Genomic DNA, 15,077 nt, shown 5'->3' with positions numbered 1-15,077 from the left:
GCAAAAGAACACACAGAAGTCAGAGACACAAATGGTCCAGGAATTTAGAAATCATCATAGTTCAAGAAGTGGGAGAACTGGAGGAAGCTAGGCAGACAAAACCCTGATCACAGAAGGAGCTTTGCTCATCTTTTAGAAAATCTTATAGCTGGGGATATTGTTCGGTTTGGGTTGGCTTATTAGAGGTATTCATATGAATGCATTTATGTCTACACCATACTGATAAGAAGGGCATTCATTCAATCATATTTATTGAGTGCTTACTGTGTGAAGAGCACTGTACTAAGCGCTTGGGAAGTACAAGTTGGCAACATATAGAGACGGCCCCTACCCAACAACGGGCTTACAGTCACAGAAGGAGGAGACAGACAACAAAACACGTGGACAGGTGTCAAGTCATCAGAATAAATAGAAGTAAAGCTAGATGCACATCACTGACAAAATAGAATAGTAAAAATGTACAACTAAAACAAATAGAGTAATAAATCTGTACAAACATATATACAGGTGCTGTGGAGAGGAGAAGGAGGTAGGGCGGAGGGATGGGGGAGAGGAAAAAAGGGGCTCAGTCTGGGAAGGCCTCCTGGAAGAGGTGAGCTCTCAGTAGGGTTTCGAAGGGAGGAAGAGAGCTAGCTTGGCGGATGGGCAGAGGGAGGGCATTCCAGGCCAGGGGGAGGATGTGGGCCAGGGGTCAACGGCGGGACAGGCGAGAACGAGACACAGTGAGGAGGTATGTCTCCGACATCAATAAATTCACAAATGAATAAAGTAGGTCCAATAATAATAGTAATTTATAATTGTAGTATTGCTTAAGCACTGATAATAATAATATAATGATGGCAATTGTTACGTGCTTACTATGTGCAAAGCACTGTTCTAAGCACTGGGGGGATACAAGGTGAACAGGTTGTCCCATGTGGGGCTCACAGTCTTAATCCCCATTTTACAGATGAGGTAACAGACTCAGAGAAGTTGTGACTTGCCCAAAGTCACCCAGCTGACAAGTGGCGGAGCCAGGATTAGAACCCATGACCTCTGACTCCAAAGCCCACGCTCTTTTCACGGAGACACGCTGCTTCTCATGTATCAAGCACTGTACTAAGCACCAAGCTAATCAAACCAAACTTTCCCTGTCCCACATAGAGCACACAGTTTAAGTAGGAGGCCGATTAGGAAGTTTATTCCTATTTTACACATGAGGAAACTGAGTCCCAGAGAATTTAAGTGAATTTAAGAGAAATTAAGTGACTTGCCCAAGGTCAGTCACACAACAGACACGTGGAAGAGCCAGGATTAGAATCCAGGTGTTCAGACTCCTGTTTCTCAGTGACTGCTGGATTGTACTTCATAATACACACACCAGGATTTAAGGGTGGAGAGAGAAGGCTGGTGGCAATATTGAGGATTCTGCTAACACAAGCAAGGCAGTGACCATGTCATGGGAGGGGTTTTTTCCCAGAAGGAGAGGGAAGGGGAAAGGGTCTGTTCCCAATCCCAGAGAAGAGTATTAATTTCACCGTCAAACAAAAACAACGGGGTTGTGTGACTCGGCCTGCGGAACCAGGCTTCCTGACTATGTAGGTAGCAGCATGGCTTGGAACAATTAGAGACAGCAAAAGCTGGGAACTTTTAGAGCTAGACCCAGGGCTGCTGAGATGTGGGAATTTTGGGGGAAAGATTTCAAACACTAGAGGCCAAGTATTATCCGGACTGTCTCAGAAATGCAGTTTTTGTCTGTCAGGTGCTTCCTTGAAGAGGAGTTAGCCAAGGACAACAGGCTGGCTAAATCTTTCCTCACCCCCATCCCAGGTGCCCTGCTCTGGACCACAGTTGGATTCCATGTGGGAGCAAGCCTTCCTGGGGGGCCCTAGCACTGTGAACCCCCACTCGGCATTTCCCTTCCCTGCCTCAACCAGAGCAAAATTTGTTGCTTCCACATTCACTTTTATTCCATTTCCCTAATAATGGCCTTTCACAAGCAGAACTGCCAGATCTCTCTACTCAAATCTCTCCTAATTGTTCATCTGCAATGTCTTGTGTAGAGGTCCTTGATGACAATATTTGACATTAGATTACTGGCCTGAGTGTCACGTTGCTTGGGTCTCTCCAGGAGAGCATGTGACTGCATGGGGTACCTCAGGTGAAACAGGAGGCTTGCCAATGACTCTTCGGCCCTGGAGGGATGAATGAGGTAATGGTGGCACTAAACGTCACGCAGCATGGTCCAGTGGGAAGATGAATTTCGAAGCCAGAAAACCTAGATTCAAGTTTCAGCTTTGCCACCGGCCGGTTATATAATCTCCAACCAGTCTTTTAGCCTCCCCGTACCTCAGTCTCCTCAGCTGTAAAGGGGGAAAATGACATCTACTTCTCCCTACTCTGACAGGCGGAAAAGCAGCTTGTTATTTTTAACAGTGCCTGGCACTTAGTAAGTGATTAACAAATACCATCATCATTATTATTATGATTACAATGCTTTTAACATTTCCAAAGCACTTTCACATCAATTATCCCATTTTATCCTCACAACGTCTCTGTGAGATAGGGAGAGGAAGGCATTATGATCCCCATTTTACCGATAAGGAGGTAGAGGTCATCCAGCAGGCCAGTGGCAGAGTGGGGCCCAGAACCCATACTCTGTCCACTAGACCACACTGCCAAGATATCTGATGTGAAAGCATACAAGGGCTCCACATATAAAAACAAATGTAGTCAGGTAAAAGCATATCCACAGTGAATATTGCTGTGGAATGAGGTTCTCGAACTGCCAAAGGGATGATGACCCATATACAGATAAGGGTGACCTTCCCCACAGACATGGGAGAAGAACAGGGGAAGACCCGGGAATCAATACATTCATCCAAGACAAGGGGCAGGGACCTTAAGGGAGAATACTTGCAGTTACAAAACAGGGGAGAAGGGGATTTCCATGCCAACGCCCTTAATGAAAAAGACAAAGTGGAGTCCAGGTGAGAATCAGTCCCACAGGTATAGGGGAGACAGACACCCATTTTTTAATGGTATTTGTCAAGCACTTACTATGTGCCAGGCACTATAGTAAGTGCTGTACAGGCTAATCAGGTTGGACACAGGCCATGTGCCTCATGGGACTCACAATCCCCACTTTATTGATGAGGTAACAGGAACAGAGAACTGACTTGCCCAAGGTCACAGCAGACAAGAGGCAGAGCCAGGATTAGAACTCGGGTCCTTCTGATTCTCAGGCCCATGCCCTATCCACTAGGCCAGGCTGCTTCTCCATTTGAGTGTAGCTGGTGACAGAAAAATTCAGTGCACAAATGAACTGCAGAATCCAGGGAGGGATGAAGGTAAAGTTCACATGATAGCTCATCTGTCCGTTTGGGAAGCTGGCACTCAATAAAGGATCACTGACCTACAGGTGAAAATGTTGGAGAAGGCCAGAAAACAGAGCCAGCCTAGGCCTAAGGAACAGAGGTACAGAGGAAAACATGACCCTCTTTTAAAATTATAATATTTATAGCATTTCTTAAGCGCTCTATGCCAAGCAGTGTTCTAAGCACTGGGGTAGATTCAAGATAATCACACGGGACACAGTCCCTGTCCCTCATGGGGCTCACAACCTAAGAGGGTGAGAGAACAGACATTAAATCCCCATTTTACAAAGGAGGAAACTCTGAAGACAAGTGAAGGTCACCCAGCAAGGTAAGCGGCAGAAGCGGAATCAGAACACAGGTCCTCTGACTCCCAGAACCTGTGCTTATTGGTATAGCATTTTCATTTTCCTGTAGAACATTCACATTACTTATCTCATTTTTCTCTTCACGGGATCTCTTTGAGGTAAGGAAAGGCAGGCATGTATTTATTATTCCCACCTCAAAGACGAGGAAACGGCAGCCCAAAGAGGTTAAGTACCTTGCCCATCATCACCCAAGAGACGAGCAGAGCCGCGGGGCGGCTAGAACTTGTACTCATTGCACTGGATCCCAGGGCCCACGCTTGGTTTCACCAAGTTCCACCTCGAGTCCGATTTCAAGCGTTGACCGATCTGATCAATCGGAGGAGCCAAGAGGAAACAAGGCGGGGGCCCTGGGTGCAGATGACAAGCTAGGGCGGATCCAGAGCCAGCCTCCTTCAAACTCGGGTCACCTGTACCTGGGATTGGGGACTGCAGCCAGATAATTAAGCACCAGCTCCAGGGCAGGCAGGAGGCCATGGTGAAGCTAGGAGATGCCTAAGGACGGCCGGCTCTATCCTGCATTAGGATGGTTAGTAGTGGGACCCAAAAGACTGACGTGAAACATGTCGGCTTGGAGGGGAAAGCTACAAGGGTAACTGAGTTTTGGGGGTTGGACTAGAGTTTCCTATACATAGAATCTATGTATCCGGCTCACTCTCAAGTGCTTGCAGCCAAATCAGATCATTAGTGTTGGCAGTCTGCTGCCACATAATAATAATAATAATGATAATAATAATAATAATAATAACAAATACCATAATTATTAAGCACTTACTATGTGCCAAGCACTGTTCTAAGCACTGAGGTAGATACAAGGTAATCAGGTTGTCTCACATGGGGCTCACAGCCTTAATCCCCGTTTTACAGATGAGGTAACTGAAGCACAGAGAAGTTAAGTGGCTTGCCCGAGGTCACCCAGCAGACAAGTGGCAGAGCCGGGATTAGAACTCACATCCTGACTCCACTGAGCCACGCTGCTTCTCTAATCTAGTAGTTCCTGCTCCCTCGAGGATACCAAGGTAAGCCAGGGCCAGGACTCAGCTACTCGCCTCTCCCTCGCCACCTCCCAACCTGTGCCACTCCGCCCAGAGCAGAAGACGTGAGGATGGGCAGGACTTGGCACCCCATGTTGGGAGAAAAATCAACAGGTCCAGGCGCACAGGCATCCACCCTGCCATGGGGATCTGCAACCCCGGGTTTGGCCGGGTAAGCAGATCTTCTCTGTGGGTGGTTTGTGGTTGAAAGAATGCCTGGCCAGGTTTCGAAGCTCTACTCTATTTCTTGGGAGTTACTCAAACACTATAATGCTTATGGGACAGATGGGGCTATAGCTTGGGTAGCACAGAGTAAGAGATTAATGTAATTCTGGAGCCCATTGGTAGTAGAATCCTCCCAAATTCCTCATCCGTGGTCACAGGCTGGCCAGGGACTATCACAGCTCTCTTCCCAATCAGAGCAAAGGCAAGGAAGCAAAGCACATAAAAGGAAAACTGTGGGCAGTCTTAAGAGTTCACCTTGCCGTGTCCTTGACATACTCTGTTCTGTTTTCTCTCTCCAGCCGGCTATCCAGGGGGACGGCAGTGAGCTTTTTACCCCGTGACATTTGTTTCCTTACTTCTGCTCAAGAGGAAAGTAATAAGCAGGAGGTGGTCCAGAAATTATGTCCCAATAGCTGAATAAAAGCTTAAACTATTATTAAAACTAGGAAATGGTTGAGTAAACAGACTGTAAATATTAAGATGGGGCGTACTCCCCTTTTGCCAAGCCCGGCAGTGGAATCACGTCGAATTGCAAATTTGAAAAAGCATCACCATCATTGCTCTTATCGTTATTACTAAACTAGGAGAAGACAAGTGGAGGAAGGCTTTCTTTTTTAAAGTCCCAGCCTCACCGAGAGCTGATATTTTTTGAAAGATCCTACTATCCCCTTCCCTTCTCCCACTTCCCAACCCCAGGCTTACAGCCAGGTTTAACCTAGAAGCCTAATTTGCGAGTTCGGGGGGCAGGAAGGGAAAGGAGAGGGCAGAAGGCACTGCGGAAGAAGGCGAACTGGTGGATCTGAGCCGATAGAGAGGCTTAGCCCAGTTAGAGCCCTCAACTCTCCAGATGTTGGAACAAGTTTTTTTTTGTTTGTTTTTTGTTTTTTTTTTAACAACTCTTGGAGTGCTTTTGGATTGGGGATTCTTCTGGGCTTGCCTTCCACTGAACCAACTCAGCTAAAGGAATCATGCTGCTTTTGACATCAGGGACCCCGTAAACTAAATACAAAGCAGGGTTGTTCTTCTGGAGATCCTCAGGCTGGCTTCTGGCCATTTTAAACAGTCAATGCCCACTCTGACCACTAACCTTGGCCTTTCCTTTCTCTTTCATCCCACACAGCTGAGACAATAAGCCAAACCCCCAGGTCTCCCCAGTGCCTCGACATTATTGTACTTTTATAGTCCAACACCTTCAACCTCACCCCAAGGCTTTGGGCATGTAAGGGAGATTTTTCAGATCACAAAATCCTCTGCATACCGTATAACAGGCCTCTCTGGACTTACTACAGGGTAGAAGAGCATGAAAAGGGAATAGGGACACTCTACCAGTTTCAAAGAAGTTTCCTTGGCCAGTGGGAGATACGCTCTGTCTTGGACAAAAACCAATTCCACCAGCGAAGGCCATAAAAAGCAATCAAAAGCCTTAGATAAACACTTAAGGAGATTAAACACACCCCTGCAACTGTAGTAACCGATGGGGTTTACAAAAGGGGACACAGAACCAGAGTTAGTGGTACAATAAACTCCTTTTTCAAGGGAATCAATCAATCAATCGTATTTAATGAGCGCTTACTGTGTGCAGAGCACTGGACTAAGCGCTTGGGAAGTACAAGTCGGCAACACATAGAGACAGTCCCTACCCAACAGCGGGCTCACTGACTTCGTTGCAAATGTACCCTCCCAAGAGCTTAGTTCACTCATTCGTTCAATCGCACTTATTGAGCACTTTCTGTGTGCAGGGCACTGTATGAAGCGCTTGGAAAGTACAATTCAGCAACATCGACAATCCCTGCCCAACGATGGGTTAGTACAGGTGCTCTTCTTGCAGTCATTGCTTAATAATTGCTTTATGAGAAGCATTGTTGCTCAGTGGAAAGAGCATGGATTTAGGAGTCAGGGGTCATGGGTTCTAATCCCAGCTCCACTGCTTGTCAGCTGTGTGGCTCTGAGCAAGTCACTTTACTTCTCTGTGCCTCAGTGACCTCATCTGTAAAATGGGGATTAAGACTGGTAGCCCCACAAGGGACATGAGACGGGTCAGGGCAGGCGGGCTGGCCGCAGGGCCCGGCACCCTTAGTCTAACACAGTGCTCTGCGCCCAATAAATATTACCAGTCAACTGTGAGCCCACTGCTGGGTAGGGACTGTCTCTATATGTTGCCAACTTGTACTTCCCAAGCGCTTAGTACAGTGCTCTGCACACGGTAAGTGCTTAATAAATACGATTGATTGATTGATTGACAACCTGATCACCTTGTATCCCTCCCGGCGCTTAGAACAGTGCTTTGCACATAGTAAGCGCTCAATAAATACAATTGATTGATTGACAACCTGATCACCTTGTATCCCTCCCAGCGCTTAGAACAGTGCTTTGCACATAGTAAGCACTTAACAAGTGCCGTTATTATTATTATTAATAAATGCCACGTATTGCTTGACTGAGGAGGTGAAGGAGAGGCAAGAATTCTTGAGAAGGTCGGAGAGATAATTAGAGATATTTCAGTCGGGCCTGCCTCTCTCCCTCCACAACCCCAAACGGGGGCCTGTAGCAACCTCTACCAGCCTCTCCACCGACAGACACCAGTTGGCGGTGCGTGTAGGGGCGGAAAATAATCGAGGTAAGGAAACGGTGCATCTGCCACGTGGTCAAAGCATAAACACATCCCACTTCCCGGACTGGCGGTGCTGCCTCCTTTTCCCAAGCGGAGGTGACCTCCCACAAGGGCATTCGCCAGGCCGGCTGCACCAAGGGCAAAGGGGGCAGAGGGGAAATTGGGGGGAAGGAAAGGCGGGGAGCAGGAGGAAAGAAAAGGGTGGAAAGGAAGGTCAAGGGGCTGCAGCTCTCCCCAAGTGCAGGCATAAGACTCCCATCTTGTCCTCTGCTGTCTCTGGGCCGGACTGGTCGCGGCCCTCTCCCTGGGGAGAGAAACCGCTATTTCTAAGTCTCCCGGGAAGGCGAGGGAGGCGGCTGCCCCAGTTAAAAGTGTGAATTTTCAATCCGTGCCTCACCGCCCCCCTGCAAACGGGGGGGCAGCGGGCCGGGATAACAATAATAATAATAGTGATGGCATTTGTTAAGCACTACTTTGTGCAAAGCACTGTTCTAGGCGCTTGTTAATATGTTTTGTCCTCTGTCTCCCCCTTCTAGACTGTGAGCCCACTGTTGGGTAGGGACTGTCTCTCTATGTTGCCAGCTTGTACTTCCCAAGCGCTTAGTACAGTGCTCTGCACACAGCAAGCGCTCGATAAATACGATTGAGTGAACGGGGAGGTTACAAGGGGATCAGGCTGTCATTCATTCAATCGTATTTATTAAGCAGTTACTGTGTGCAGAGCACTGTTCTAAGCGCTTAGGAAGGACAAATTGGCAACATATAGAGACGGTCCCTGCCCAACAACGGTGGGGGTGCTCACAGTCTTAATCCCCATTTTCCAGATGAGGTCACTGAGTCCCAGAGAATCAATCAATCAACCGTATTTATTGAGCGCTTACTGTGTGCACAGCACTGTACTAAGCGCTTGGGAAGTACAAGTTGGCAACATATAGAGACAGTCCCTACCCAACAGTGGGCTCACAGTCTAAAAGGGGGAGACGGAGAACGAAACCAACCATACTAACAAAATAAAATGAATAGAATAGATATGTACAAGTCAAATAAATAAATAAATAAATTTGAAGTGACTCGCCCGCAGTCACCCAGCTGACAAGTGGCAGGGCCGGGACTCGAACCCGTGACCTCTGACTGCAAAGCCCGGGCTCTTTCCACTGACCACGCTGCTTCTCTGTGGCCGGGACCCCCCCCCCCCCAACCCCACCCCTGCAGAGGGGGGCCCAGGAACCCCCGGGCCCCCTTCGGGGGCGCTCAGCACAGCAGCACCGGCCGGACACTGACCTTGCAGGGGAGGTGCCCGCGGGGAGGACTCGAACCCGCAACCCGGAAGAACAGAGGGGGAAGCTCGGGGCCCGGACACGTGATGGCAGGCCTAACCCTGCTCCCTTTCCCCCTTTGCCCTCTGATAAAGGTGCAGAAACTGCCCTAGCACAGAAAAGATAAAAGAGGGGGGCTATAGAAACCGCCCTTCTCGGGGCCATCAAGCCCCAGAAACTGCCCTCCCTTCTGCTGGCATGCAGGGCCCCCCCACCTCCGGCCCGGCCCCCCGAAAGTAGCATTACCGTGGGCCTGTGCAAATCCTCCTTTGTCTCCCCGAGCCGGCCGATTCCCCGCCCCCCGTTTTGGCTTTCCCTCTCTTCCCGCTGCCAATCAGGCCGGGTAACTGGAAGCAGCGCCTGGGATTCCTGCCCTCTGCCACCACTTTCCTCCTTCTTCCCTCCCAGGACGAGGCTCGATCGCAGGCTGCCACCTCCACCCGGATTCTTCCCCCCACCCACCCCCAAAATCCCCCCCAAAATGGAGAATAACTCTGCCTGCCGCTCTCCTTCCGGGCTTTCTAGGAAAAAAGAAATAAATCCCAACTTAATCCGTAACGGGAGACGATTCGAGGGGCGAGGAGGAGCGTTGGGAAAACGGCGAAGGGGGCGTGTGTTGGCTCCGTTCCGGGCGGAGAGGTGGAGCTGGATGCTTGGGGGACGATGTCATGCCACTGAAATGAGGAATGGGTTTTCATTCATTCATTCAATCCCAGCCCGTCTCTAGATGTTGCCCACTTGTACTTCCCAAGCGCTTAGTACAGTGCTCTGCACACGGTAGGCGCTCAGTAAATAAGATTGAATGAAGGTATTGAGCGCCTACCGTGTGCAGAGCGCTGGCCTGGATTTCGGATCCGAGCTAGAGGCCCGATGGCCGTTTGCATTTCGGGCGAAGTGACCCCTTTTCAAACTACAGGTTTAATAATCATAATAAGGGCATTTGTTAAGCGCTTACTATCAGTCAATCAATCGTATTTATTGAGCGCTTACTGTGTGCAGAGCACTGTACTAAGCACTTGGGAAGTACAAGTTGGCAACATATAGAGACAGTCCCTACCCAACAGTGGGCTCACAGTCTAAAAGGGGGAGACAAAACCAAACATACTAACAAAATAAAATGAATAGATATGTACAAGTAAAATAAATAGAGTAATAAATATGTACAAATATATACATATATACAGGTGCTGTGGGGAAGGGAAGGAGGCAAGACGAGGGGGGTGGAGAGGGGGACGAGGGGGAGAGGAAGGAAGGGGCTCAGTCTGGGAAGGCCTCCTGGAGGAGGTGAGCTCTCAGTAGGGCCTTGAAGGGAGGAAGAGAGCTAGCTTGGCGGATGGGCAGAGGGAGGGCATTCCAGGCCCGGGGGAATGTTACTATGTGTGAAGCACTATTCTAAGCACTGGGGGGATACAAGGTGATCAGGTGGTCCCAGGTGGGGCTCACAGTCTTCATCCCCATTTTACAGATGAGGTAACTGAGGCACAGAGAAGTGAAGTGACTTGACCAAAGTCACACATCCAACAAGTGGTGGAACCCATGACCTCTGACTCCCAAGCCCGGGCTCTTTCCACAAATACCATCATTATTATTATTATTTTTCCACTGAGCCACAATGAGGTTTGTTGCCTCCACCCCAGCATCAAACTGTAAGATCCTTAAGAGCCGGGGTGCCGTATACTTATTCCATTGTACCCTTCCAACCGTTTAGTAAAGTGTTCCACGTATGTTAAACATCCAATAACTACAGCACTGATTGATTGTCAAAATCCTCATCTTTCTTACAGGTTTCTTTAAACTGCCGTCGGTGACACTGACATGGTACTGCTTAGAAGACCCATCCACCCCTGGTCTGCCATCCAAGAAAAGCTTGTACTGTATTCATTTATTCAATACCATTGTATTTCTTGAGCGCTTATTATGTGCAGGGCACTGTACTAAACACTTGGGAGAGTACATTATAACAATAAACAGTCACATTCCCTGCCCACAACAAGCTTATGGTTTAAAGAGGGAGACAGACACTGATATAAATAAATTACAAATATGTACACAAGTACTTTGGGGCTGGGAGTGAGGGTAAATAAAAGGAGCCAGTCAGAGCGATGAGGAAGGTCACACAGCTGGCAATTGGTGGAGCTAGGATTAGAACCCGTGACCTCCGACTCCCAAGCCCATGCTCTTTCCATTGAGCCACACTGCTTCTCTGCCGTGGAGCTGAGGGTGGGGTAAATATCAAGTGCTTAAGGGGTACAGATCCTAGTGCAGAGGCAACACGGAGGGGAAGGTGGGTAGGGGAAATGGAGTCAGGGAAAGCCTAGTGGAGATGTGATTTTAGGAGGGCTTATTATAGCAAGTCACTTCCCTTCTCTGGGCCTCAGTTCTGTCATCTGTTAAATGGGGATTAAGACTGTGAGCCCTAAGTGGGACAGGGAATGTGTCCAACCCCATTAGATTGTAATCTAATAGAAGCAGCGTGGCTCAGTGGAAAGAGCCCGGGCTTTGGAGTCAGAGGTCATGGGTTCAAATACCGGCTCCGCCACTCGTCGGCTGTGTGACTTTGGGCAAGTCACTTCACTTCTCTGGGCCTCAGTTACCTCATCTGGAAAATGGGGATTAAGACTGTGAGTCCCATGTGGGGCAACCTGATCACCTTGTAAATTCCCCAGTGCTTAGAACAGTGCTCTGCACATAGTAAGCGCTTGCTATTATTATTATTATTATTATTATCAACCCCAGTGCTTAGAACAGTGCCTGGCACACAGTAAGCGCTTAACAAATACCATCATCATTATTATTATTACAGGGCTTACTCCTTGTCTGGACTTGGAACCAGAGGCCTTTACGTCCAGTCATCCTTTACGTCCAGTCATTTTCATTTCAGACGCCCAACCTTCCCGCCCCGCCCCCCCCACCCCGCCAAAATCTGCTGTTCAGAGAGACTCAGAAAAGGGAACACAAAGATTCAGGAAGCAATCAAGGAGTCACCCCAAGAGAAACGGTCCAAGTTCAGGCAAATTAGACATTCCTCCTCACAATGGTGCTTGTCAGTCATTATGTTACGGTGCCTGCCCAGTGTGAGATGCAAGTAACATCCTGTTATTTTCCATACTCGGAATTTAGGGAACCGACGGTAATCACCCTACACAAGATAGCAGTAGCAATGCCTGCTCCCATGAAGGAAGGGGAGGAGGAGAATCAATCAATCAATCAATCGTATTTATTGACCACTTACTGTATGCAGAGCACTGTACTAAGCGCTTGGGAAGTACAAGTTGGCAACATATAGAGACAGTCCCTTCCCAACAGTGGGCTCACAGTCTAAAAGAAGGAAGATGAGGCTGGGCAGCCTCTCTCTGCTGCTCCGCCGGGGTCTCCTCTTGGCTGAAAGATCAATCAATCAATCAATCGTATTTATTGAGCGCTTACTATGTGCAGAGCACTGTACTAAGCGCTTGGGAAGTACAAATTGGCAACACATAGAGACAGTCCCTACCCAACAGTGGGCTCACAGTCTGAAAGGGGGAGACAGAGAACAGAACCAAACATACCAACAAAATAAAATAAATAGGATAGAAATGTACAAGTAAAATAAATAAATAAATAAATAGAGTAAAAAATATGTACCTCAAGCCTTTCAGATGGCAGGAAGCCACAGAACTATTCCAGCAGAACTACGCTCAGTCAGTGTCAGAATAAAATAGTTTGCATTACCACGCAGTGTCATTGTCAGTTTCAATGAAACGAATTAAAAAATAATAATAAAATTCCGAGGTAAAACTAATTCAAAATCGAATTTATCATTTGAAAATATTTAATTCCCCACCTATAGAAGCCTGTTTTGTGTTAGAAATTGCATAAAATGAAGAAATGCAGAAAGTGCCTGTCCTCCTCCATTCTATAAGACAAAATAAGCAAACAACACAGATCGTGGCTCAGAGTAAGGAGATTCGCCCTGGAGAAAGATCTGTCTATTCCGGAGTCCTTTCTATGGACTTCAGCAGCTAACCTTGAGGGAGGGGATACCGTGGGTATTCTTTTTCTTTCGGGGTGGAAGCTTTTCTGTCCCCATATCAAGTCTTGCATTTCACCTACAAAATTTCCAAAGTGCAGAACACCTAATCGTGCCTTTTAACTAGTTGCTATTTTTAGCCTTGAGAAAGCCTGGGGCCGGGAAATGGTTGGAAAGTTGTTACTCAACTACCCCCTGCTGCAGGCTCTTATCCATGGCTACCAGTCCCCACCCTGACTTTGGTCCTTCTTGAAGGGAAAATTACAGTAGGTGAAACATATTAACTCAAACTTTAAATGTGCCTTAGGAAAATTTTAAAAGCGCTTTATGAAGCACACAGGAATAGGAATTAGGAGACCCAAATTCTAGTTCAGGCTCCGCCACTTGCCGGATATACGATCTTTGGCATGTCACAACTTCTTTTGCATCAATTTCCTCGCTTGTAAAATGGAGTTAAAATACCTTTTCTTCTTCCTTTTTAAACAATGAGCTCCATTTGGTACAGGGTCTGAATCCAGTCTACCCCAACACTTGGTACAAAACTTGTCTCTTTGTAAGCACTTAACAAAAACCATTATTATCCACACTTTCCTCTCCATCCAAAATACCACTATGCCTTCCCTCACCCCCAACGATCTGGCCTCCTACTTCATTAGTAAAATTAACGCCATCAGGTCTGAGCTCCCCAAAATCACTCCTCCCCCTTCTCCAACCCCCAGGCTCTCAACCCTCTCCGCTACTCTCCCATCCTTCCCAACAGTATCCTAAGATGAGATCTCCTCCCTCCTCTCAAGTGCTACTCCAGCCACTTGTGCTTCTGACCCCATTCCCTCTCATCTTATGAAATCTCTCACCCCTCCCTCCTGCCCTCCTTAACTTCCATCTTCAACCGTGCACTCTCCACTGGTTCCTTCCCTTCTGCCTTCAAACATGCCCACGTCTCTCCCATCCTAAAAAAACCTCTCTTGACTCCACCTCACCTTCTAGTCATCGCCCTATCTCCCTCCTACCATTCCTTTCCAAACTCCTTGAACGAGTTGTCTACAGCCGCTGCCTTGAATTCCTCAACACCAACCCTCTCCTCGAACCCCTCCAATCTGGCTTCCGTCCCCTACATTCCACGGAAACTGCCCTCACAAAGATCACCATTGACTTCCTGCTTGCCAAATCCAACAGCTCCTACTCTATCCTAATCCTCCTCAACCTCTCAGCTGCCTTCAACACTGTGGACCACCCCCTTCTCCTCAACACGTTATTCAACCTTGGCTTCACAGACTCTGTCCTCTCCTGGTTCTCCTCTTATCTCTCTGGCCATTCATTCTCAGTCTCTTTTGCGGGCTCCTCCTCCCCCTCCCATCCCCTTACTGTAGGGATTCCTCAAGGGTGAGTTCTTGGTCCCCTTCTGTTCTCTATCCACACTCTCTCCCTTGGTAAACTCATTCACTCCCAAGGCTTCAACTATCATCTCTACACTAATGAAACCCAAATCTACATCTCTGCCCCTTCTCTCTCTCCCTCCCTTCAGGCTCATGTCTCCTGCCTTCAAGACATCTCCATCCGGATGTCTGCCCGCCATCTAAAACTCAATATGTCCAAGAGTGAACTCCTTATCTTCCCTTCCAAACCCTGCCCTCTTCCTGACTTTTCCATCACTGTTGATGGCACTACTATCCTTCCCGTCTCACAAGCCCGCAACCTTGGTGTCATCCTCTACTCCGCTCTCTCTTCACCCTTCACATCCAATCCGTCACCGAAACCTGCTGGTCTCACCTCCACAACATTGCCAAGATCCGCCCTTTCCTCTCCATCCAAACCACTACCCTGCTCGTTCAAGCTCTCATCATATCCCATTTGGATTACTGCATCGGCCTCCTCTCCGATCTCCCATCTTCCTGTCTTTCCCCACTTCAATCCATACTTCACGCCGCTGCCCACATCGTTTTTGTCCAGAAACGCTCTGGGCATGTTACTCCCCTCCTCAAAAATCTCCAGTGGCTACCAATCAATCTACACATCAGACAAAAACTCCTCACCCTCGACTTCAAGGCTGTCCATCACCTCACCCCCTCCTACCTCATCTCCCTTCTTCTCCAGCCCAGCCCGCACCCTCCGCTCCTCTGCCGCTAATCTCCTCACTGGGCCTCATTCCCGCCTGTCCTGCCGT

At 48.2% G+C, this 15,077-nt stretch overlaps 1 protein-coding gene across 2 annotated transcripts in view; it reads right to left on the bottom strand.

Annotated features, from left to right (window-relative positions):
* Window positions 1-9,314, bottom strand: part of NNT (nicotinamide nucleotide transhydrogenase) — a 119,345-nt gene extending 110,031 nt beyond the window's left edge. Inside the window, exons 1-2 of one of the 2 annotated variants that reach the window (XM_038743499.1) lie at window positions 9,151-9,314; window positions 8,870-9,013 (exon numbers count right to left, since the gene is read on the bottom strand). The gene's annotated coding sequence lies outside the window, so the exon portion shown is untranslated. The remainder of the gene's footprint in view (window positions 1-8,869; window positions 9,014-9,150) is intronic. The other variant, XM_038743500.1, reaches the window with a different exon arrangement.
* Between the last annotated feature and the right edge of the window lie 5,763 nt (window positions 9,315-15,077).

This window comes from Tachyglossus aculeatus, chromosome 3 (assembly GCF_015852505.1).
Source record: "Tachyglossus aculeatus isolate mTacAcu1 chromosome 3, mTacAcu1.pri, whole genome shotgun sequence".
NCBI lineage: Eukaryota > Metazoa > Chordata > Mammalia > Monotremata > Tachyglossidae > Tachyglossus > Tachyglossus aculeatus.
This window is presented reverse-complemented; position numbering and strand designations above follow the sequence as displayed.